Source organism: Tupaia chinensis, unplaced genomic scaffold, assembly GCF_000334495.1.
Source record: "Tupaia chinensis unplaced genomic scaffold, TupChi_1.0 Scaffold148792_1, whole genome shotgun sequence".
Classification (NCBI taxonomy): domain Eukaryota; kingdom Metazoa; phylum Chordata; class Mammalia; order Scandentia; family Tupaiidae; genus Tupaia; species Tupaia belangeri.
The window spans coordinates 54,845-80,001 of NW_006208639.1; the positions used below are offsets into that span (position 1 = coordinate 54,845).

Below are 25,157 nucleotides of genomic sequence, written 5' to 3' on the forward strand. Positions count from 1 at the left end.
TGAGCCCATATTTAAAATAAAGACTTGATATTTTAGTCAATAATGAACTAAAGAATCTCTGAATCTACCTAGGAGTATATTTTATTAAAGATTTATTTTATTTATTTATTTTAGAGGTTTTTGCCTTCGGGCACATGTGTTTGCTGGAGAGAGAGAGACAGAAACAGAGACAATGAGAGGGAAAGTGAGAAATCACTTCCTCTAGAAGGGATGGACACACCACAATCCATTCTCCTCCTGGGATTTTGGGCACACATGCACACGTTCCGGGTATGAGTTTGAAGTCACTGAGTCCAGGATTCAAAACACAGTTTGGCTATGTAGGAGTCCAACGATGTAACTGCCATATCATCTGCTGGTCCTTCTAGCTATGAAATTTCAAGATCCCACGTCATGTAGTCCTGCCTTTTTGGGTCAATCCAATGTATAAATTCTATTTGTTGATTTGTGACTTCTTTTTGTAAATTCTGCTTTCCTGAAATGTATAATAGATCTGCTGGACTGGTTCCACAGCCTGGTGGTTAAGGCAGCTGAATTCCACATAGCTAACCCCATGCTTTGAGCCCAGTGGCTTGATAAACACAGTGAGCACACATGCAGGCATGTCCCAAATCTCAACAGGATAGAAAAATGGAGGATGGATTGTGACTTGACTATTCCCCATGGGAGGGAGGGATGCTTTCTCCTTTTCCCTTTCTCTGTCTCCCTGTCTCTCTCTCTGGTGAGTGCATGCATCCTCCCACAAAAAAACAAACAAATAAACAAACAAACAAAATCCTCTTTACACCATTCTTCAGAGCTGCTTATATTTGCGTTTTTCAGGGCCATGGTCACTCATGTTGGCTTAGAACAACCCCCCTTGGGAGCCATAAGGTGGCGTGGCAGTTAAGGTGTTGGATTCCCACGTGGCCCACCACAGTTTGAGTCTTGGACCTGGCGGCTTTCTCACTTTCTCTCTCTCATTCTCTCTCTCTCCCCCTCTCCCTTTCTCTCATCAAATTGAAAAATAATGATAATAAATAAATAAATATTTTTTTAAAAGAATAACCCTGCTTGAATATTATAGAGTGTTTTTTCCATTGATGGCACCACATCCCCAATGATTGTCCTTCTCAGAACTTCTACCACATTTTAATCTATACATTATCTTGAGTCATTCCACATCATAAGTTTGTCCTATCTCTCCTACATGATATGTTCTTGCAAGACAAGGAAAAGTTTTCTCCCTTAGACTACTTTTTATTTCTTTCATAGCTTCTCACACAGTTCTAAGTGAAGACGGCAGTTTAGGAACAAAAAGAATGGCTACATTAAACAGCCTGCTTTAAACTATGAAGGAGTAAACTCATCTTAAATCACCATATGACTCATCCGCAGAAAATCCAAATGAATCAAGGGAGAGGAGGAAGAAAACACACACAAACCTGGACAGGTAAGTCTCTTCTAATCTTGTTCAAAAAATTTTTGCTTTAAGTTTTATATTCCACATATTGTTGCTCTTTACATTTTTCCTAGCTTGGGAGATAAAAAGGATATTGCTGTTGACCCTGTTTCAAGCCCTAGCAGGTTAACTTGCATGGACTTCATTAGAGACTACTTTGCCCACTGGCATCCAGTGGGTTCCACTGGGTAGCCCCAGCAGTTTAGAGAGAGGAGAGCAAAGACAGAGTATTTATCCCTCCACTTCTTCCTCTTAGGTCAGCTGCACTTCCTCTGCATAGCCTGTGTCTAGGTCCTGATAATTTCCCTCCCTCGCCCTAAGACCCAAAGATGCTAATACCTTCCCATCTGCTACTCTCTGTCATGCTATATCAGTGGTTTCCCTACCAGTGGTTTCACTACACCCTGATCACACATCTGTGAAATTCTCTTTCAATTACTCAATTTGAGGGGCCAACAGGTAGTATAGCAGTTAAGGCATTGGACTCCCATATGAGTGACCATGGTTCAAGTCCTGGAACTGGCAGCTTTCTTTCTCACTTTCTCTCTCTCTTTTTCTTTGATGAGAACATGTGCCCTATAGCAAAATTTTTAAATACTAATAAGAAGAAATTAAATAAACAATTATTTAAAATTACTCCTTTTGAATTGTCAGCTTTCTGTCAGGACTTTGTCCAATATAGGTATTGTGTTTATATTTATAATTTTGATATTTATAATATATATATAACATGATTCCTTGTTCTCTTATATAAACATGCATACATATAATAATGTGCCTTTTCTTTTAATGATTCAGGGTCATTAGCAGGACTCTCAGAGATGGTATGATTGTTTATCAGCTCCTCTGTCCCACACTGTGCTTTACAGATATTAGCTCATTTAATCTTCTTCTCTCCCCTTCAAAAAAACTGAAAGCAAAAGAAAATCTATAAGATGGGTCTGATAAGTCTGTTTTATAAAACCAAGAAGTACACCTTTTAAAAAACAGAAATAGGGACCTGACAGGGTACAACCTGCCCAGGATTGGGGCTGGGTGAATCTGGGGGTGGTTCACATCATCAAGATCCCATGTCTCACTCATGGAAGAAATAATAAATAAACTTAAAAAAAAAAACAGAAATAAGAAGATGAACCCAAGTGTCTTACTGTAAATCTGTGTCCTTACCTAGTTAATTAAATCAGTCCTCAACACACCATACTGTCTTGAAAGGCTAGTGAGTGGTGTTGATCTATTGATTCTTATATGCAATGATTCATGCTGTTGTTCTTTTTGAGTTGCAATGATGATTCATATGCTTCCTTTAATTGATTAAAAATGAACGTGTACCCCTGATATTCTGACAGTTACTGCCCTATTTATTCACCTGCCTGTAGCAGCCAGCTGCGCCTGTCTAATTGGCTGCTTATAATAATGCAATAGGCCAAGTAATACAAAATGCACCCCAACTGTTATTATATGTGAAAATGAGAGTGACAGTTTCTTTAATGAGGGCTGAGAGATTTTAGAATATGGAGTTTGTAAAAGCTATTTCCCATCACTCGGCAGCTGTGTATTAGATAGCACTGTACTACACTGTAATGTACGATGAAAATTAGTGTTTAAGACCCAGTCGCATAACACAGATGCATGTAGACTCACCAGCTGAAGTGTAGCTGAGCCCAGCTTCAAGTCATTCCATCCGTGACAACAAACATGTGAGGGGGAAAGCTTCCAGATGATTCCAGCCCTCAGTCATTCAATCACCCTCACCCTCAGTTATTTAGTTCTTCCTAGGTGGAGTCCCCATGCCACAGAGAAACACACACACACACACACACACACACACACACACACACACACGCGCGCACGCAACTGTAAGCAAGGACCCAGGGTAGCTGGATGGCATCACATCCTCTTCCCTCCTCCAAGCTCACAACTGAGTATTCAGTTTATTACCCAAAACACAGCAATACGAAAGGGCTATAGAGAGCAAAAGAAAAAGAATCTGAAATGTGGGAGGAGAGATAGGCAAGAAAAGTACAGACCTCTGAAAAAGCCACACCTATTACTAGCCCCACTATTAGTGGCTTAATTAATGATACAACATACAATCAAAATAACATTTTACCCTCTTCAGAAATGAGGGGACAGGGAAGAGAAGTATTTTCTATAAGGAGCTAGAGCTAAGTGAAGAACTTCCACTCCATCTCAAGGGTCATTACCATCTCTAAGGTAAAATTTTATACGTCGGACCCCATTTTGCTATTTATTAATAACATTAAAATGGAAGTTGCTTTCTGAAGCTAGTGATGTCCAATCCTACCTCCTGTATGTGAGGCATGGTTGAGCATGGTGGCAATCTCAGTTAGAAACATTCCCTGGATCTGCCAGAAGAAGGTGCATTCCCCAGGTGGCTTGAGTTCACATTATGATGATGGACCAGTAAGTAGATCCCAGTGCAAAAGAACCAAGGGCAGAACTGGGCAGAAAACAACCTTGGTCCAATGCATAAGCAAGGGGATAAAATAAGAAAACTGATAGTAAGGGGACTGATGGAAGAGTGGAGAACAGAGAAAGACAAGCTGTGACAGGTGCTGTCACCCTCTTGATGTGACACATGCTACTTGATAGTATGGCAGGCATAACTGGTAGAAGGTTCAAATTAGGCTCAGGCTTCCTTGCTCATTCCTGTTTGTGAAGGAATCATCACCATAGGCCTATGCGCACACCAGAGGTTATTTGGGAGCTGAAAACACCAAAACAAACAAAAAAAAAAACAAAAAACAAATAAATAAGATGAATTTTAGGCATATGGACAACAAGAGTGTTGGTCCTGAGGCAGATATCCAGCATTTAAGGACCACTAAGCAGGGCACTGGGGCTGGCCGGGGCAGAGGGAAGAGTGATAAGAGAAGAGCACAGTGAGAAACAGGTCACATAACACTGGGCCTTGAAGGCTATTTCAAAGGCTTGAGCTTTTACTCTGCGTGACATTGCAAATCATTGAAGCATTTAGAGGACATGAGCAAAATTGTCTAACTTCTTTTTAGCAGGATGACTCTGGCTGCTATATTGAGAATAAGTTGAAAGGGGCCGAGTTAAAGCAAGGAGAACAATAGTGACTCTACTGCATTATTCTTCCCCAGATATATTGGTGGCTTGGCTCAAGCAGTGGAAGTGGGCTAGAGTGAATAGTTTAGAAAGTCCAGGCATCAGGATTAGCTGACAGATTAGATGTGAAATGAACCCCATTCTGGCATTATTTTTTCCTCATAGCAATTGTCTTCTGACACATGACATATTTCATTTGCAGTGTTTTTTGTCCCTTTTGCTTAAATGAAAGATTCATGGTGGTTGGGACTTTCGTGACTAGCACGTAGGAGGCATTCAATAGGTACTTGTTACTGGATTAATTTAGTTGAACTATTTAAGAAATTCTATCCAAAAATTTTTTAGAGATATTTTTGCTATAGGGCACATGTGTTCACTAAAGAGACAGAAAGACAGAAAGCAAGAAATCACCCCACCCCAGGAGCATGGCCATGCTTCAGTCCTTTCTCCTCCATTCTCCTCTAGAGATTTTGGGCATAGTCACACACGCACCTGGTATGAGTTTTAAGCCACTGGGTCTGGGACTTGAACCATAGTCAACTATGTGGGAGTCCATCAACTTAACCACTATGCCACCTGCTGGCCCCTGGAATTTTTTTTTACCCTTTTACATTTTCTTCCATTTGTAGACATTATTTATTTTAGGTTTGATCTCATTATTTCTCTACGAGTCATTTATCACAGTGAATCCACTTCATATTGATCTACATTGCTTAGAAGTGTCACCTAAATTACTTCTATGGCTTGGTTGCCCTGTTCTGCTAACTGGTATAAACAAACAGCTGGTGATGAGTAAGACTTGGGATTAGGTCATTGTTAAGTTCTAATCAATTCAATTTAATTAGCATCGATGTCACTGGTGCAATTTTACAAGGGCAGGTGGTGTGACAACTACTCTTATGTTAAGGAAATGTTGTGCCTGTTTTCTGTTTTGGGTGTATGATCTATTGATGAAGCTGTTTCAATGTAGCTATTTTGATTCCAAGGACAATGCGATGAGGTTAATATGAAGGGACCACTTTGAAGTAGGAATATTCTACACTATCCAAAAACAAACCACAAGATTTCCAACTTCTCTTTCCTACCAAGTAATGAGTTTCTTTCCCTCTCTGAGGTTCAAGGAACCAAGGCTGAAGATAATACGGGTCAGATGTGAGCCGAGGGAAGGATGGAGGTTGGATTCCATTTTTAAGAACTCATGTTTCCTATGCTTTCATATCTTAGAAAAAAACTTCAACAATTCTAAATGGAATTTCAGCCATTCTCTAAATAGTATTCTAAATCTCGAATGATCTACACATTGAATAATTTACTTTTATATAAATGTTTTTGTTAAATAATAGAAGTTCTGTTTCGCATGCGAAAGCCTTTTTGTAATACATTCTTTTAACCAACCTAACCTGAGTTTTCATCAAAACTCAGAGATGAGGGAGGGAAGAAAGGGTATCAGGACAGAGCATACATATTCTCTAGTCCCAGTTTCAGATTTATGGGAAATCCTCAGCTGATTTCTAGTAGTTTTCTTAGTGCTCTCAATTATATCTGGAACTTATCTGAAGGCTCCTTTTTTAAAGCCCTAAAGAACTGACATATAGACCAGCAGGTGGCATTGTGGTTAAGGCACTGGAATTCCCACATGGCTGGTCACAGTTCGAATCCCAGACCTGGTGGCTTGCTTTTGCAAGCTCCCTCTCTTTCTGTCTGTCTTTCTCTGGCAAAACTCATGTGAAAATAATAATAATAAATAAAATAAAAAATAATTCTTTAAAAAAAAAAAAGAGCTGGCATATAGCTGCCAGAGATAAAGAGAAGACACTTGACAGTTTCTTTTGCCAATCTGACCTGTGGTAGAAGCCTTTCAGACACAGCTGGTTACAATGAGTCATAGCCAACCTTCAAACAATTCTTTACTGAAGCAAAATCATTACCAAGAGAGCTTTAGTGGGAGTCCCTGTGTCTTGGAGAGAGATGTGTCGAGAGATTAGAGTAAACAAAGGTAATCAGAGGTGCAGACATTGTGGCCACTGGTCCAGATGCCTTACTTTTCATGTCATATAGAATACATTTTTTTCTGCTGATGACAGGAATGGGAGATTTCTCAACCCTTCCTACTGAAATAAGTAGGCACCCGTCAATCTCTTCTATTAATCTCCAGTCTGTACAGCAAACTGCAAATGGTTTTTCACCTCTGCACAAGTGAAAGAGGAGTGAGCTGTCCTCAGTGTCCTCTTGGCTATGGTGTTCCCTCCCTCCCCTTCTCCTCTTTACTCCAGCGGAATGTGAACCAGTTGGGGTGGATTTTCCTTTAAATATGACAAAGAAACACACTAACTCCTACTAAAAGACAAAATTGCAACAAATTTAGTCAGGTGATTTAATTAGTTTTTATTTGTGATTCATGAATTGGGATACTATCTTTTCTAAAAATTTAGAAAAGGTACTCAGTTGGGATGAGTAGAGGAGTTTGGCATTAAAGGGAGAAAAGGTTTAAATGAAAAAAAAAACAGAGAACAAAAATGGAAGTGGTTAGCATCAGATTCTTCAAGTTACTCTATTTATAACGGTTAAAGCAGAGCGGACTTCCTTATCATCTGGCTAAAACTGACCTGCTTGGGAATTTGACTAGTGTCTCTCTCTCCTGATTTCTCTGAAGGTCAGATAGACAACTTGGTTTCAGTTTGGTGACATGGCACTTTAGCATGAATGGCTTTATTTGGATTGGTCTATTAAGGCCTACTGCAGGAGCTCCGTCCAAAACAATGGCCGCCTATAAATTTTATTAAATTCCTCCATTAGAAATTCAAATCTTCTCAAGTACCTTGTCTATGATCTTATTTTGTGTAGATGCCTTGCCCACCCTTGCCCTACCTCATGTTGTTGTATTTACCACATTAACTTTAGAAGACAGCAGCTTCCTCTCAAAGCTCTTCTCTTATCAAGTCTCACATGTAGTATGGTTGTATATTTGAGATCACAAAATGCTGTTTTGTGTGTATGTGAACAAAACTGTTACCTATGTTAGTTTTCTTTTTCTTTTCTTTTCTTCTTTATTTATTTTATTTTATTTTATTTTTTTGAAGAGGTTTTTGCTATAGGGCACATGCACTTGCCAGACAGACAGAGAGAGACAGAGAGATAGAAAGCAAGAAATCATCCCCCGGGGGCATGGCCTGCCTATGTTAGTTTTCTATTGCTGCATAGTAAAATGCAACAAATTCAGCAGCTTAAATCAACATACATTTATTAGCTCAAGATCCCGTGGGTCTGGAGTCTGAGCAGAGCTTAGCTGGGTACTCAGCAAAAGGTTGCAATCAAGGTGTTAGCTGAAATATGCTTCTTTCTGCAACACCAGGACCTCTGCCAACTTTACCTGTTATTGGCAGAATTTAGTTCCTTTTAGTTGTAGGATTGTACTTTCCCTGCCACGTGACCTTCTCCAAAGGCAGGTCACATCATAGAACCGTCTCTTCTCAAATCCAGCAGAAGAGAATCCCCTCTCAGAGAGGACTCTGATCATCTTTTAAGGGCTTTTGTCTGATTAAGTCTGACCCACGCAAAAAAAAAAAAAAAAAATTTTTTTGGAGAGGTTTGTTCTCTATAGGGCATGTGTGCTCGCCAGACAGACAGAGACATAGAGACAGAAAGCAAGAAATCACCCCCCAGGGGGGATGGTCAACACGCACTCCCTTCTCCTCCATTCTCCTCTCGGGATCTTGGGCACACACGCACACGCGCCTGGCGTGAATTTTAAGCCACCAGGTCCGGGACGCGAACCACGGTTGACTACGTGGGAGTCCAGTGACATAGCCATTACGCTAACTGCTGGTTCCCACCCATGCAGAAATTTTTTTTAGATAATTAATTTACATTCATTTCCTGAGCATCATCACAGCATACAAAATGTGATTTCCCATCCAGAATACACTGCATAGTGGCTTAATCATATATGTTATCATCACATGTTATCTTTTGTCCCATATAACATAACTTAGTCACAGAAATGGTACTCTGTCATCTCTGGCATATCCTATTGGTGAGATGCAAGTCATAGATCCAACCTACACTTAAAAGAAAGGTTACACAAAAGCATGGACAAAAGGAGGTAGAAAACCATTGAGAGTCACTTTAGGTTGCATCTACTACATTGCTTAAGATTTCTTTAAATTAATCATGTTTTGTTATGATTACAAATGTAATCTGTTGTCATTACAAGTCTATCCATCTATAGCAATGAATAAAATATAAAGTTCCCAATAATTGGCTAGGGGTTGCAGATAAAGAATTAAGTTTTTTGCACTCCAACAGGCTTATCAAAATGTTCTGCTCTTTGCCATTTTACATGGCAAGTTGACCTAGGTCGACATCCAACAATGACCAAGTCAATGTGTATGTAGAGGAAGTGTTACAAAGCCAACCTATGGTATTCTAAAACATTACTAGAAAAAAAAAATGTACAAATTAGGCTTTAAAGAAATAGGGACTTGGGACCAGCAGATGGTGTAATGGTTGTGTCATTGCACTCTGGGTAGTCAACCACAGTTTGAGTCCTAGTCCCAATGGCTTAAACTCATGCCAAGTGCATGTGTATGCATGCCTAAACTCCCAAGAGGAGAATGGAGGAGAGGAGACTGTGGTATGGCCATCCCCCCAGGGGGTGATTTCTCGCTTTCTGTCTCTCTATCTCTCCAGCAAGTGTACATGCCCTAGAGCAAAAATCTCTCTAAGAAAGAAAAAGAAAGAAAGAAAGAAGAAAGAAAGAAGTAGGGACTCATTTAAATGACACCATGAGGTATTGTTAGCAGTAGCAGAGGTAGAGGTGGTGGATTATCTGATATCCTTAATGTCCTGATCTAGTAAAGCCATTAAAAATGCTCTGAATGTGCTAGCCCATGGTGTGGTGGTTTTGGTGGCCGGGTCCTACATGGCCAACCACAGGTTTGAGTTATAAACCAAGTGACTTGAAAAACACTCAGGGCGCAAATGCATGCATGCCTAAAATTCCCAAAGTAAAGAGAAATGAAGAAGGGATTGCGGTATGACCATTCTTCTTGGAAGATGCTTTCTCATTTTCTATCTCTTTTTTTTCCCTGAAACTTATTTTTTAGATAATTAATTAATTTACATTCATTCCCCGAGCACTGTCACAGCATACAAAATGTGATTTTCCATCCAGAATATATCATACATGTTATTGTCAATAATTTTGACCATTTCTAGTTTCAAATATATATATACATATATACATATATACATAGATATATATATATACATACATATATCTATGTGTATGTATACATAGATATATATGTATATTTATATCTTATATATAGATATTATACATATATATTATATCTATATATAATATAGATTTATGGCTTACTGCATCCATTAAATAAGTATATTAAGTTATTAATATATTTTTATATTTTTTAATTTCAAGAAAGGCAGTTTTAGCTTTAACAAATCAAAGAAATACTAAGAAACTTTGCTTGAAACTTAAAGCCAGGAAACAGGTTAGGATTCTGTTCAAATAATAGGTACATGAACCTATTGACAGCTCAAGACAGGACAAAAATCCTTAAAACTGGAAAACAAAGCCTAGAAGAAAATCAGCAATGTTTTAGTCAAATGTCATAAATTCTATTTTACCAGTTCAGTCTCATGTACTTAACCTATCTTCTGTTGTGGTTCGATCTTCTCAATTAAATTCTTGGATATAATATTCAACTCCAGACTTGTCCCTACGATTAAGTTGGCCATTCTCATTGTTTTTGAACTATTATTTCTGTGTGTCTGTATTTAATTTTCCTGGTATAGCATTCCCTTGAGAACTTCTTGGAGATCTGGTCTGATGTTGGTAAATTCTTTCAGGTTTTGTTTATCTGAGAATGTTCTTGTCTTTTCTTCTTATATGAAGGATAATCTTTCCGGGTACAGTATTCTTGGTTGAAATTACTTTTCCCTTAACATTTTGAATACATTTTCCCATTCTTTCTTCGCTTGCCTTGTTTCTGATGAGAGGTCTGCTGTTAGCCTGATGGGATGTCCTTTGTAGGTAACTTGATGTTTCTCTCTTGCCAATCTTAGTATCTTGTCTTTGTCTGTGGTTTTGGTCAATCTGGCTATAATGTGTCTTAGAGAACATCTTGGGTCAATTCTATCTGGGGTCCTTTATATTTCTTGGGACTGGATCTTTGAACGTTTCTCTAGGTTTGGAAAGTTTTTTAGGATTTCATGGAATAGATTACCAATGCCCTTATGAGTCTCTTCACCTTCTGGGATACCAATTATCCGGATATTTGGATGTTTGATGGTATCTAGTATTTCTCATATATTATTCTCATTTTTTGGGATAATTTTCTCAGTCTTTGTGGTGTATTTTTCTAGGCCAGCGATTCTATCTTCTACATCTGAGGTTCTGTTTTCTGTGTGATCTAGTCTGCTTTCAAGGGAGATTTTGACTTCCTGTATTATAGCCTTCATCTCTCATTTTCTCTCTCTTTCTCTTTCTATCTTTCACTGGTGAGTGCACATGCTCTGACACAACATTAAATAAAAAAAGAAAAAATACTCTAAGAAACTTTTGTCCCCTTGCTATAGGGTCACATCTGACAGATGCCTAGCCCTGGAGGCCAACAAACTGCATGCATGGAACCAATCAAAAGCAAGACACTGAATACTTACGAACACTGAATATAGGAATATAGGTTCACTACAGGCATCCTTTCAAATGGCTGCACAATACTAATTTTACTGTCCTATCACTACCCTAAAGATGTTTGTATGGCACAATTATACTACTTCATTTACTCTAACTAATCTTTAAAACGCTGTCTGATTAAGATGAATACCTCCTTGCTCCATATCCTTGACAGCAGGAGTTCCCTTCTGTTTAGGGACCAGGCCACACAGCAGGAGGTGAGTACCAAGTCAATGAGCAAAGTTTCATCTGTATTTACAGCCACTCTCCACTGCTCACACTGCCTGAGCTTTTACCATGTGTCATATTAGAGGTGGCATTAGATTCTCATAGGAGCATAAATCCTATTGTGAATTGCACACACACGGGATCTAGGCTGTATGCTCCTTATGAGATTCCAATGCCTGGGAAATGAGTACAATTACTGCATTGTGATGAATTGTATATTGTTTCATTATATATTATAATGCAATTAGAATATGGTGTACAATAAATTTAATGTGCTTGAATCACCCCCAAATTCCCCCTCCTCCACCTCCAGTCCCTGGAAAAATTGTTTTCTATAAAATTGGTCTCTGGGGCCAAAAAGTTTGGACACTGCTGCTCTACAGTTTTGGATGTAACCTTATAGTGGTTTAATTACTATACTCAATTCTTACCAAACAGATCAAATATGCCATAAATCAGAATACACATTTCTCAAAGAGTGTTAGGCTATCAGTCTTGAGAGTGCACCCAGTCTATTTTCTTCATTATTTATCTTCTTCAGCTTTTCAAAGAATTTAAATTCCATCTATCAAGGAAGAACTGAGAGAGCATTTTTGTATAATGATTAAATAAAAGTGGTAGTGACAGCAAAAGTCACCCTTTAGGCCTATTTATTTAACTCAGGGACCTGAAAAGACAAACAAGCCCTGCTCTGAAACAAACAAACATGTGAGATCAAAACAATCCCTTATACTATAATGGTGTAAATTTGGAATTTTAAAATGCTGGTCAAGCGTTTACAGTCAATTTAAGAAGATTAAATTGTAACATAGATACTATGCTTTAGTCCAAAATGAGATGATAATCATTCTTCCATAAAGTGAACTACACTTATAAGACTGTTTTTGCAATTAGTCAACCTTAATAGAGTGCCTATTAGATGCCAAGCACTGTTTTACATCCTGAGGATAGAAAGGCACACCAGGCAGACATGCTGACACTGCAGAGATATCATGGGAGTATGAAAGACAGAAAACAAACACCTAACGGCACCAATATTGAAAAATAATTATGGATTAGGACAACTGTTAAGAAGAAAGAAGTAGTGATATGAGAATAAAGTATGAGTGGGAGTGAGGAGGGGTTATTGTAGATAAGATGGTCAATGAATACTTCTCTTAAGAGGTAATGTTGCAGTATATCCCTGAATTGATGAAGAGTAAACTAAAGGAAGATTTGGATGAAGAGTTCTAGGGAGTGGTAAGAGCAAGTTTTAAGACTTGAAGTGTGGAAGGAAAGCCAGTATGGCAGAACAATGAGCAAGGAGGTAGATGGGAAGTAATGTGCTTGAAGAGGCAGGGAACAAGATAACACCAAACCTTAAGGTTCATGATAAGGAAGAGTCTGGATTTTACCTTAAGTGTAATATGAAGCAATTGGAATTTTAGTTATTATGTTTAATTAACTGTAATACAGTGTTGAGCATATGCTTGGACTGTTTTAAGTGCTTTACATATACGAACTCATTTAATCCCTGTAACCAACCCAATGAGGTGAGTGATTTTATTCTCCCTATTTTACATATAAATAAACTGAGACCCAGAGAAGCCTCTGAGGACAGCCAGGCTTAAGTTATGATAAGAAGATGAAGAGAGAAAAAAAAATCTTTGAGGAAAGACAAGATGTTGCTGCTGATGACCTGTTCCAGAAGGCACTATGACACCATCAAAGGGTCTGAAAAGTCAAGAATCATAGATGACTGAGTCAAATTGGGGTGGGGGGTGTCAAGCTATTTGAGGACCAGAGTAATGATGGTGATGGAGGCTTGGGAGGCTCAAGCTTCTGATGGAGACTAAGGTAAACAGGATGTGAAGCATGAAGGATTCAGCCCTGACAGCATCTGAGGCAAGACTTCTTACTAGAGCCTTCTTTCCAAGACTATTCTCTAGCACCAAAGTGATATTGTGCTGCCCAGAGCATGGGCAAGTTTCTTACCAAAATAAAAAATAATTTCAGCCACCTTGTTGGACACCTGGAATTCTAGACCTTTTGCTTATTGCATATGGCTAAAATGTAAATATATTGTCGTTATAAGGAAACTGTGGTTGCAGTAAGTAATCTAGACATTGAAAATAAAGAGAAGCACTATTGGGGCTGGCAGGTGTCATGATGATAAGGCAATGGATTTCCAGATGGCCTACCACAGATCGAGTCTTGGACCTGGTGGCTTGATTTCTTGCTTTTCCTCTCTCTCTGGTCAAATTAAAAAATAATAATTAATAAGAGAAAGTAGATAACTCTTAAAAACCTATCCTGGATATGTCCTCTACTAAATAGTTCCACATGATTGTGTACTCTTGGTCTGACAAAGCACAGAAGCAGTCAGAGAACCGGTCTCTTCCTGACTTTATCTCAACTACTTAGTTTATCTTGACCTGCACACATGCACTTTTTTCCTTCAGGTATTAAATTAGCAAGTGCTTCCAGAAAAACTTCTTTTTGTTTGTTTCTTTTTCTTTTTTCCTTTTTTTTTTTTTAGAAGTTTTTGCTATGCATGCATCAGAAAGACAGAGAGACAGAAAGCGAAAAATCACCCTCCAGGGGGGATGGTGATGGCAATCCCTTCTCCTCCATTCTCCTCTCGAGATCTTGGGCATGCACACACATGTTCTTGGCATGAGTTTAAGCCACTGGGTCCAGGACTTAAACCATTGTCGACTACATGGGAGTCCAGCAACAAAATAGCCATTATGCCAACTACTGGTCCCTGCAGGAAAACGTCTATGGCCACCAACACAGTAGTTTTTCTTATGGAATCCACAGCATATTGGGTTCCCACCTACATCTTATCTGCATGGCCATTCCCTCTTGTTTATTTATTTATATTTGTTTATTTATTTATTTAGAAAGCTTTCTGTTGTTGCTGTTTTGTTTGTGGGTTTGTTTTTGTTTTTGTTTTTTGCTATAGGGCACATGCACTCACCAAAGAGAAAGAGAGAGACAGAAAGACAGAAAGTGAGAAATCATCCCCGAGAAGGGATGGCCACATCACAATTCATTTTCCTCCATTCTCTTCTTGGGGTCTTGGGCATGCATGCACATGTACCCAGCATGACTTTTTAAGCCGCTGGGTTTTGGACTTGAACCACAGTTGATATGTGGAAATTTGGCCACATAACCATTACACCATCTGCTGGTTCCCATTCCCTCTTATTTCCTTGTCTTCCCTAGTAGAAGGATGCTATGGACTGAATGTTTGTGTCCCTCCAAAATGAGTATGTTGAAGCAAGCCCTGACATACAGTGTGATGGTATTTAGAGAAGGAGTCTTTGTGAGATAATTAGGGTTAATGGAAGTCAGGAGGGTGGAGTTCTCATGATAAGATTCGTGTCCTTGGAAGAGACACCAGAGATCTTTCTCTCTCTCTTCCATGTGAAGACACAGAAAGATGGTAACAATTTGCAAGACTTGAAGAGGGCCGTCTCTGGAATCTGTCCATGCTGGCACCCTGATCTTAGACTTCCAGCCTCACCACCATGGTAAATAAAACTTCTGTTGTTCAGCAACCCAATCCATGGCAGTTTTCATGGCAGCCTAGCAGATTAAGACAGAGTGCAAACTCTTTGAGACAAGGACTGCATCTCACTGATTGTTCATTCAGTCCCCAGTGCCTGTTATGGCACTGGCCCCTAGTAGGCACTGAATTAGCAGTTAATGAAGGAAGACGTTAATGTAATGCCAGTGCTTCTGCTTGTACAAAATGAAGTGTATAGTGGCAAAAACATTATCTGTGAAGTATGAAACCAGACTTATGTTACGCATAAACTAAGAAGTATTAACCCTATCAGGAAAAAACCAAACAACTTCTAAGGTTTATAATGAGGAGGAAAACAAAAATCATTTACCTCTATACTTTCTCCAGTCATTTGCAAAATAGCACACAGTAACCTCCTTCATGGCTGTTTCACTGTCCCTATATTGCCCAGTGAAATCTACTGTGGGCAGACCTTGGACTTGCTGACTGGGGGATATAGATAAATAGAAAATTTAAATATATCTATTAGATACTAGATACTTGAAAATTGGAGAAAGTGATACAAAGACAAAAGGGTGCCAGAATGGAGTACAGTAAACTTGAAAGGACAGATGGCCCAGCAATAATGCATCTGGATCAATCTGGCAAAATCCCAGATTCACATCCCAGGGCTCTCCTGTGCACACCTGAGCATGTGAGCATGTGCCCCTGATCTGGGCTGGCTGAAGCTGAAGATGGATTGTGGCATGAAGATACTATTGAAGGTGCCTCTCTCTCACCTTCACAGAAGTAAATAAACATTAAACAATATTTTTTTAAAGGAATCTATTTAAACAGAGTAACCATGAAAGGTTGGAAAACATGACATGTTAACTGAGATCTGAGAAAAGACAAAGAGGGACCAGCAGTTAGTGTAATGGCTATGTCGCTGGACTCCCATGTAGTCGACTGTGGTTTGAGTCCCGGACCCGGCGGCTTAAACTCACGTTGGGTGCGTGTGCGTGCATGTCCAAGATCCAGAGAGGAAAATGGAGAAAAAAGGATTGTGGCATAGCCATCCCCCTGGGGGGTGATTTCTCACTTTCTTTCTCTCTGTCTCTCTCTGTCTTTCTGGTGAGCGGCATGTGCCCTATAGCAAAAACCCTCCAAAAACAAAAAAAAAGCCGAAAATAAAAAAAGACAAAGAAAAACAACTGGGGGGGCAGAGAAACAAAGATGTGCACAAGTGATATCATACCCTGTGATAAGCCTGAGCTTAAAATGCCCCTTGCAGATGAACCTGTATGAGGAGGCTAGAAAGGTAAGCAAGGCTTGAAGGTCAGAGTCAAAGTCAGGACTTACTGTTTGTACAATAGGAGGCTCTTAGAGGATACTAAGCAGAAAAATGGCATCGTCATGTTTTCTCAACTCATCAGTTAACAATGAAATATTGAATGTCTGCCATGTGACAGGCACTCTTAGGTGTTGGCACATGCGTATCCTAGATCTGGGGAGAACAACTGGCCACCCTCTGTGCCACTGCAGTGTGTCCAAACTCATCTTCCACCTGGATACATAGGGGAGCAGGAACATGGAAGAAATCATTTTAAGTACAACTGTAAGTCTATCAAAATTATCTTAACTCTAAATACTGAAATACTCTAAATAACCTAGTTCGGTACATCTTGCTGTTGTCTACTGAATTAAGGCTCACCGACTCAGTGTCCAAATAAATAAGTGATAGCAAGGTCAACTGCAGCTCTAAATAATAGAGAATATAAATGATGCACACGTAAAGTGGTTAGAGTTCTTAGAGTAAATATTTTCCTACAGTCATTTATAAATAATTCAGGTTTTCTGTTTGAACCACCTGTCTGTGGTTCTAGGCTGGTTACAAAAGCCAGAGAGGAAAGACGCTCTCTCTTGTTAAATCCACATACATATCCACAAATATCCCCAGAAGCCACAGTCAGTGGTTAAGGAAGGAGCTGCTGCTGAAGAACTCTCACCCTTCCATGAAGAGTCTCACCCTTCCATGCACTCAATTTGTGTATGTTATAAAGACTCCAGACTATACAGTCTAAAGACCTGGCTTGATTCTTCACTTCACCCCTAACTAGAGCCTTAGGGAAATTGTTTAAATGCACTGAGATTCTTATTTCTTATCTAAATTCTAAGAAAGAACCACCAAAAAATTAATAACAATGATCATTTTAAGTAGTGATGAAATAAAGATAAAATAGAGCCCTATGGTAGAGACTAAGACTTGAAATGGTAGGAATTCTGAGTTAACCAAGTAGGAGAAGGATTAACTGGAGGTGCCAGTCACTCTACACTAAAGAAAATAGTAAGATTTTACACATCACAAATTACGAATATTATATATATGGGAGCCAAATAGTAAGCTTTCCATAAAAGTGTGCTTGCTCATGCATTATTCATATATAGAAACTAAGAGTTGTCTGAGAAGAGAGCTGGGATTTAGAAGGTAAGGGTAAGGACCAAGCCACCAGGAAAGGGAAACTAAGAAATTATGAAAAACAAAGTGAAAATCAAGATTTACCCTGCCTCTTTCTACACATACAAGAGAGGAGTGTGAACCCCAGTCCATCTGCTTTCATTTCCACAGATCCTAAGCCAAATGCTTCAGCAGTTCAGGAGTGTACTTTTCTTTCTGAATCTCTGCTATCTAGCACAGATATTGCACAAGAGTAGGAGTTGAATAAACGAGAGAAGGGGGAATAAAAGGTGAATTAATTTATTTTGAAACTTAAAATGCACTAACCCAAGCAATGACAGTGCAATCTATTTCAGAAAAGTATGCTTCAGAGCCAAAGGAATCAGGAGTTTTGTTTATAGTATTGCATTGAAAAGAAAGGAGTTATCGAAGTGTCATTCACTGGAAAACATGTTTCTCATTCACCTGCTTTAAAAAGAATAAAAATAAAACAAATTCATAAACAATACATTAGAGTGACTGAATCTGAACAATAAGATTTCTACCTGGCTCATAGTAGTTATCAACTGGAAAAGGCGGCCATTTTCAAAAACAAAGCTTGCCAAGCCCTCAGGAATGCTTGAAGACACTAAATCTGTCATTGGTATAAACAGCCACCAGATGTCACTATTGGTTTGAGCAAATATGCTCTATCTAAGCCTAAGCTAATTCATATAATTTGGTATCTTGGATACTTTGACCTGAACAGCTGATAAAATTAAGGCTCCAGTTACTTCCTAGCTAGTTACAGGGAATTCAGGACTCAGTTAGCATCTTCAAAATCCCTTTCTAATGTTTTTCCTGTTTCATGCTTTTTTGTTTCTGGATTTTTTTTTTTAACTACACCAGCCCAAAGATGCTTTGTACACTAATAAACGACAACTAGGGAGAATAATATCGAAATCTATGTCACAAGTGTTAGATCCAGGTAATAGTGTTTGTTCACCTTTACCCTTTTTATAATGCTGCACTCTTGGGTATTGACAGAATAGATCTTCACAAAGGGAAAGGAGAGAGTGAAAAAATTGCCAATCAAAGTCCCATTAGAATGTATTCTTTTCAAGCAGGTGACATTTAAACAGTAGTCCCTAGAAAGTAGTTCACATTTCTGAAATTTACAAATGACTTCTTCATTGAATGGGTGTATCCAAGAATACTTTACTCTTTAGTTTCTATATTTGTCCTAAGCATGAAGAAGATTAAATGATTATACATTAATATCCTTTGTCGGTAAGTCTTTGGCTTCCTGCTATCTACTAGTAAGTAGTCTTCCATGTATACAAATCTATTTTTTCTCTAAAATTCCTTCTGCATCCTCATCTGTACTCAAACATTCCAATAAGCAATTTTTTTAAAGAATGATCTTCTTCCCATTTTCACAACTTCCACTGCCCTCTTAGTGAGATACCTAATAGATTTCTATTTCCTGAAGATACTACAAAGATTTCTTGAAAGTTTCTCACTGCATAGAAACTCTCAGTAAATTTCCCTGCTACAGATGAAAATCTCAAACTCTGAAACAATACATCACAAGAGCACGGACCAAAGAAACACGAAAACCAAGGGAGAAAGTAAACAAGTCTTTGCAACTGAGATTTGAAAGAAGGCAATTTCAAAAGTGAATTTACTCCTGGCTTATTCTTATTAAACACATGATTTCGGCATGGTGTTCTTTACAGCCCAGTGATTTTATTTTTCTTTTACTAGCAGCAGAACTGTGCTTATTATTCAAACAAAATGAGATGGGTTATGTGAACCAGGGCAAACAAAACTGAATAGTTGGTACAATGATTTGAATGTGTCCTCCAAAACTGTACATATTAAAATGTGATTATCATTGTAATAGTATTAAGAAGGTGAAAACTTTATTCAACTATGATTTAAGAGGTTGGGCTTTTGGCAAATTATTAGGATTAGACAAGATTACTAGAATGGGACCCCCAGAATTGAATCCTGGGTTCTTAATAAGAAGAAAGAGAGAGACCAGAGCTGGCACACAAATACAAACACATGGACAGAGATAAAAGTTCTTGCTGTCTTGCCGTGCAATGTGCTGTGCTGCCTCGGATTCCGAGGACAGCCCCCACCACCAAGATGACCCTCACCGGATGTGGCAAATTGACCTTAGACCTCCAAAACCTTGAGCTAAATAAGCTTCTATTCTTTATAAGTTGCCCAGACTCAGGTATTTCTGCTATTGGCAACAAAGAGCAAACTAAAAAAGTTGATTTATTTAAATTCTAGGTATAATAGTTTGAATAAACTTTGCTACTAAAATTAGAACATTAAAGATGCTTTAAATATACAATTCATTTTCATTTCATGTACACTGAGTAACTTTTTAAAATTTAAGTTGCCATCAACAAACCTCTCAGATATTCAAAATACCAGCATTATATCATTAGCATATTTCTGGTCAATGAGTTGAACAATAAAGAATTTATGAAAATATGTATTGCCATTCTCTTTCGAATGAGCTGTATATCACATTCATTAGCATAACTAATGTTGTTATTTTCAGTAGAGTGCAGTTTAGAAATATAAAACTAACAAATGGGAGAAGGGGTTTACACAAAAGGTCATAAATTAGAAAAGCTCAATAAGAAATATCTTAGGTAATTACCGTGATGTAGAAACACGAGGATGTATGCATTTAATTTTCTAAAAAGAAAGAAATTATTACATGTTTTAGCCATTTTATTTTGACCAGACTAAATCTATTGATGATAGATAATGTGATCATCTTTTCAGAGAGGTAGTTTGAATTTACCTGAATCCCAGAGTATTGATTTTATGGGCTGTGGGAGACTCTAATCAGAGTCCTGGATCAGGGTACTTGGATCCTACCCTCAGAGACTCGGATGTAATTGGCCTGGTGGTCTGGTCATCAGATGTTTGAAAGCTCCCCAGGTGATTCTAATGGGCAGGCAAACCTCACACTTTACATGCACAGATGCTAACACATTATTGCTGTGTTATTTTTTAGTGTTTTTTTTTTCTTTAATAAAGGAGCTTCCTTTCAAGTTAGGTTTAATATGTGTTTGGGAAAATCTGTCAAATTACTCCAAAAATGATTACAAACTAAACATCCTTTATGGCCAAAGGAAGAAAGAAAACACAATTAGTAAATGCTACCCCACTCTGCCAAATTAAGCAATGAAGACATTCCAAAGCTCTCACAAGTCCATTCTAGGAAATGTCCAAAGAATATTATCAGTGAAAAAATATTCCAAAGAATATTATCAGCCCAAAATGTATTATTATTTATTAATCTAGGATTAAATACACTTTGCTTTTCTACCGAATTTCCTAGAATAGATTATAAATCTCCAAGAAGTATAGAAATCCCTGTATGATAAGCAATATATGTGTTGAATGATTAAAGGACCCATGTGTCTAACATTCTGTGGAACACCTTAAGAAATGTGTAGTTTGCAACCAAAGACAGTTTAATGGTTAACAATATAAACTTCAGATTTCTTAGCATATTTTACTTCATCTCACTGTGCCTTTGATTCTTCACCAGTAAAAGGGAAATACATCATGCCTCCATGGTATTGTTGTACTTACTACTAGGACATTGTCTTTATTGTAATAGAATACCCCACATTTAAAAGTAGGATACTAAAAACGCCATACAAAGAATTTCAAAGGAAATTTCAAGAATCTTCCTCATAACTTCTCAACTCTATGACCTACTTTGAAAATATAAAAGGATTGAGAGAGGGAAGAAGGAATTTTTGTGAAGAGAGCCCTTTGTAGAGAAGTATTGCTGTTCTGGTCTGTTCTGATAACAGAGCATACCTGAAACTGTATGAGTTATAACAACAGATGTTTATTCAGTTTGCAGTTTGGAGGTCATAGGTCCGGGACCAGTTGTGATAGGGCCTTTGCAGCATACCAAGGCATCACACCATGAGGGCCAGAGCAGAGCAGAGAGTAGCTGTGTCTGTCCATGTGTCTCTCTGTGTTCATTCATCTGAACACAGAGAGGGGCCTCACCTTGATAACCTCAATCCTAATCTCTTCCCAAAGGCCCTACCTTCCAACACCATAATTAAATCAATTTTCACCCTCTTAATCTCTTTCCAATGACTCAACATGTGAATTTGAGAGGACATGTTCAAACTATAGCAATTGTCTCATTAATAATCTCCACCATTGCCCTCTAATGAGAGGAACTGTGATGGGTACTTAGAGACCCTGAGTGTTACAGGCTGCACTTTGGGGGCCTGGGCCTGAATTTTTCCTTCTGCCCAGGAAACCTAGAGGGCCAGTCATGGTTGAATAACTGCTTTGAGGCCAGATCCACCTATATTTCCAGAGTTTTTCAGGGCAAAGGCCACTAGCTATTTCCTGTGGACAGTGGTAGGCAGTGTATAAGAGAGGGCCAACATAGATTGGTCAATTGGTATCCAAGGGGATAGCAGCTAAAATCTGAGGGTGAAGCCAGATTCCTAGGATCCAAAAGAGGAGGAACAAGTGGTTACCTGTAAGTGAGATGGCTCTCAGTCAGTTGCAAGAGGAAGGTTCCTGGTGATGGGAATCACAAGGACTCCACAAAAGAGCTCAACAAGGGAAAGCAAAAACCCCAAGAGGGGAGAAAGAGAATGGGTAATAAGAGCACTTTTCCAGGGCAGACTTGCCTGGAAAGGAAACTCAGGCTAGGCCAAGAGAAGTTTACCTGTCCAATCAAGGTCAGAGTCAAGGACAGAGCTTGGTTTTTATCTGGGGCCTGCAATCTATTGGGTTGTCAGAAAAATGATGACATTTTTTTTCTATGCAAAAATAAATCATGACTTTTCTGGCAACCCAGTAGTTACTGAATTGAGCCTGTATTTTTTATTTTTTGCTCAATAGCCAGAGAATACCTACACTTGCCAAACAGAGAGAGAAAGGAAGAAAGCATAGTGCAATGGAGCATGATCATGCCACAATCCCTTCTCCTCCATTTCTCTGGAGATTTTGGGGCATGTATGCACTTCTACAAGCACCTAGAGTGTTTTTCAGCTGGGGTTTGTCAGGTACAGTGTAAGATCTGACATCCTTAACCTCTAAGCATGGACTGACCTGTGACCATGATGTTATTTTGCAGTAGGATGATCCATAACTTAATCCTGGGCAGAAAAGACATGGGGTGGGAACCAGCAGTTAGCATAATAGCTATGTCGCTGGACTCCCACGTCGTCGACCGCAGTTCGGGGCCTGGACCGGTGGCTTAAAACTCACGCCAAGCGCGTGTGCGTGCGTGCCCAAGATCCCGAGAGGAGAAGGGATTGCGGCGTGGCCATCCCCCCTGGGGGGTGATTTCTCGCTTTCTGTCTCTATGTCTCTCTCTGTCTGTCTGGCGAGTGCACATGCCCTATAGCGAAAACCTCTCCAAAAAAGAAAAGACATGGGGTTTCAAAATTTCATCCAGAGGCACCACATATTGCTGGCTATTATTATCATTATTTTTAGTTTGACAAATGTATTGATATGTTAGTAAAAGTTAGTCATCTCAGTCATTTTTCTCTCCCACCTTGACCTTAGCTTAGCATTTCATTTGGGTCAAGAAAAGAATGTAGGAGAAGGATGTTATTTTAACATACAAATGGACAAAAATGGATGGTATGTAAAAGTTAAAGTTAAATTCATGTATCTTGATATGATTAAATCATGTAAGAATTAATAGTTCTATATACATTTCCATTGTTTTCCTTGGGGCTTATTCTAAACTTAAATGCAAGTGAACAATGTGTTAGGAATATACACAGGCTACTTCTCTGGATTTATTACTATTTTTAAAACTCAGCAAGTAGTCGTCCCCTCTGTAATAGTCTGAAGCTGCCTCCAAATTTAACATTGTAGTTTTCTAGGAAATGATTACACATTGTATTTTTTTGTCTGCAACCATACTTTTAAAAATGCATCTAACTGTCATATTACAATGAAAATTCAAAAAAATTCATATACAATAGAAAACTACAGAAACAAACACCCTACAATACACAAATCTAACAAGTACATGTGCTGAAAATTTCCATAAAATATGTTTGAAGATGCATTTTTCTTTCCATTTTCAGTACCTAAAGTGTGCTTTTGAGGGGTCACTGGTCAATACAAATGTATGTAAAATAAGCCATGTAATTGTACTAATAAGAAATCCTGTAGTAAATTCAGTTCAAATTGGATTTCACAAGTTAGTAATTTAAACTATTTATACAGCTTACAAAAAGTACAACTTGTTTTGGGGACCAGCAATTGGCACAGTGGCTATGTCACTGGACTCCCATGTACTTGACTGCGGTTCAAGTTCCAGACTCGGTGGCTTAAACTCACGCTGGGCGTGTGTGAGTACCAGAGGAGAATGGAGGAAAAGGGATTGTGGCATGGTCATCTCCCTGGGGGGTGATTTCTCGCTTTCTGACTCTCTGTCTCTGTCTTTCTGGCGAGCGCACACACCCTCTAGCAAAAACCTCTCCAAAAAAAGTACATCTTGTTTCCATCTACATACAATGTTAAAATTTCTTTTTGGTATTATATCTTTTAAAAAAACAAAAATAGCCAACTGCTTAAACAGTAAATATCACATAGAAATTTTTGGTGGTGGTTTATATTTTAAAAGAAACAGTTTCCTTATGATTTGCCCCAAGTTCTGATGGAAATGCTTATAGGAACTAGCTAATAAACAAAACCAAGAGAAGCACATTCAAAATACTGATTTACTTTGGTAGCAAATGATTGTTCCTTTAAGGCTAACGAAGGTAGACAAGAACCATTAAGGTGAAATAGGCTATTTCAAATATTCAGTTTGCACAAAAATTTTGTTTATTTCTTTAAAAAGAGCTAAGCTTCTATATTCACTGATAGCAATGTAATACCTAGTTTATGATGACTAAAAACAAAACAGGTGCCTATAAGGAAAAAGAAAAACTACATTTTTTTCTAAATTTACTTTCTGTCAATAGTGCAGTAACATTTTCCTCCCAATACAATAATCCCTCTCTCCCTATGAGGCTGTTCTTGGGATCCAGACAGTTTAGGTAATGTGGGAGTTAAGAGTGAGTAACTGCTTAGTTTTTAATAGACAATAACTTTTTGCTTCCCTCTTAAAGTGCTAAAAGTGTGTCTAAAAACATATGAAATTCTGGGAGCCAGTAGTTGGCGTAATGGCTATGTCGCTAGATTCCCATGTAGTCCACCGCAGTTTGAGACCCGGACCCAGTGGCTTAAACTCACGCCGGGCGCGTGTGTGTGCATGCCCAAGATCCCGAGAGGAGAATGAAGGAGAAAGGATTGCAGTGTGGCCACCCCTGCCGAGGTGAGGGGGGGTGGGAGGACGTGATTTCTCGCTTTCTGTCTTTCTGTCTCTCTCTGTCTTTCTGGCGAGCGCACACACCCTATAACAAAAAATCCCCCCCCCAAAAAAAGTATGCAATTCTTAAAAAGGTACCATTTTTGACTTACTATCTGTAACCTTTGAAAACTAATCCCATAAAAGTACAAAATTATGAATGTCTTGAAATCTGTATATAAAACATAATTACCTCTAATTTCAAACTCTCACTTATTAGTATACCATTCAATCTTAAAAAGAAAATGAAGAAGAAAAAAAGTGGCTCCAAAGATAGTCTTATACCATTCTCTAAAAAAGGAAATTATTCCTTTTGACTTTACACTCACCTCACACCCCAATTTTAAAATACATTATTTAATTGCCTTG

At 38.5% G+C, this 25,157-nt stretch overlaps 1 pseudogene; it reads right to left on the reverse strand.

Annotated features, from left to right (window-relative positions):
- LOC102482851 (vacuole membrane protein 1-like) overlaps window positions 1–18,054 on the reverse strand; it is a 30,688-nt pseudogene extending 12,634 nt beyond the window's left edge.
- Between the last annotated feature and the right edge of the window lie 7,103 nt (window positions 18,055–25,157).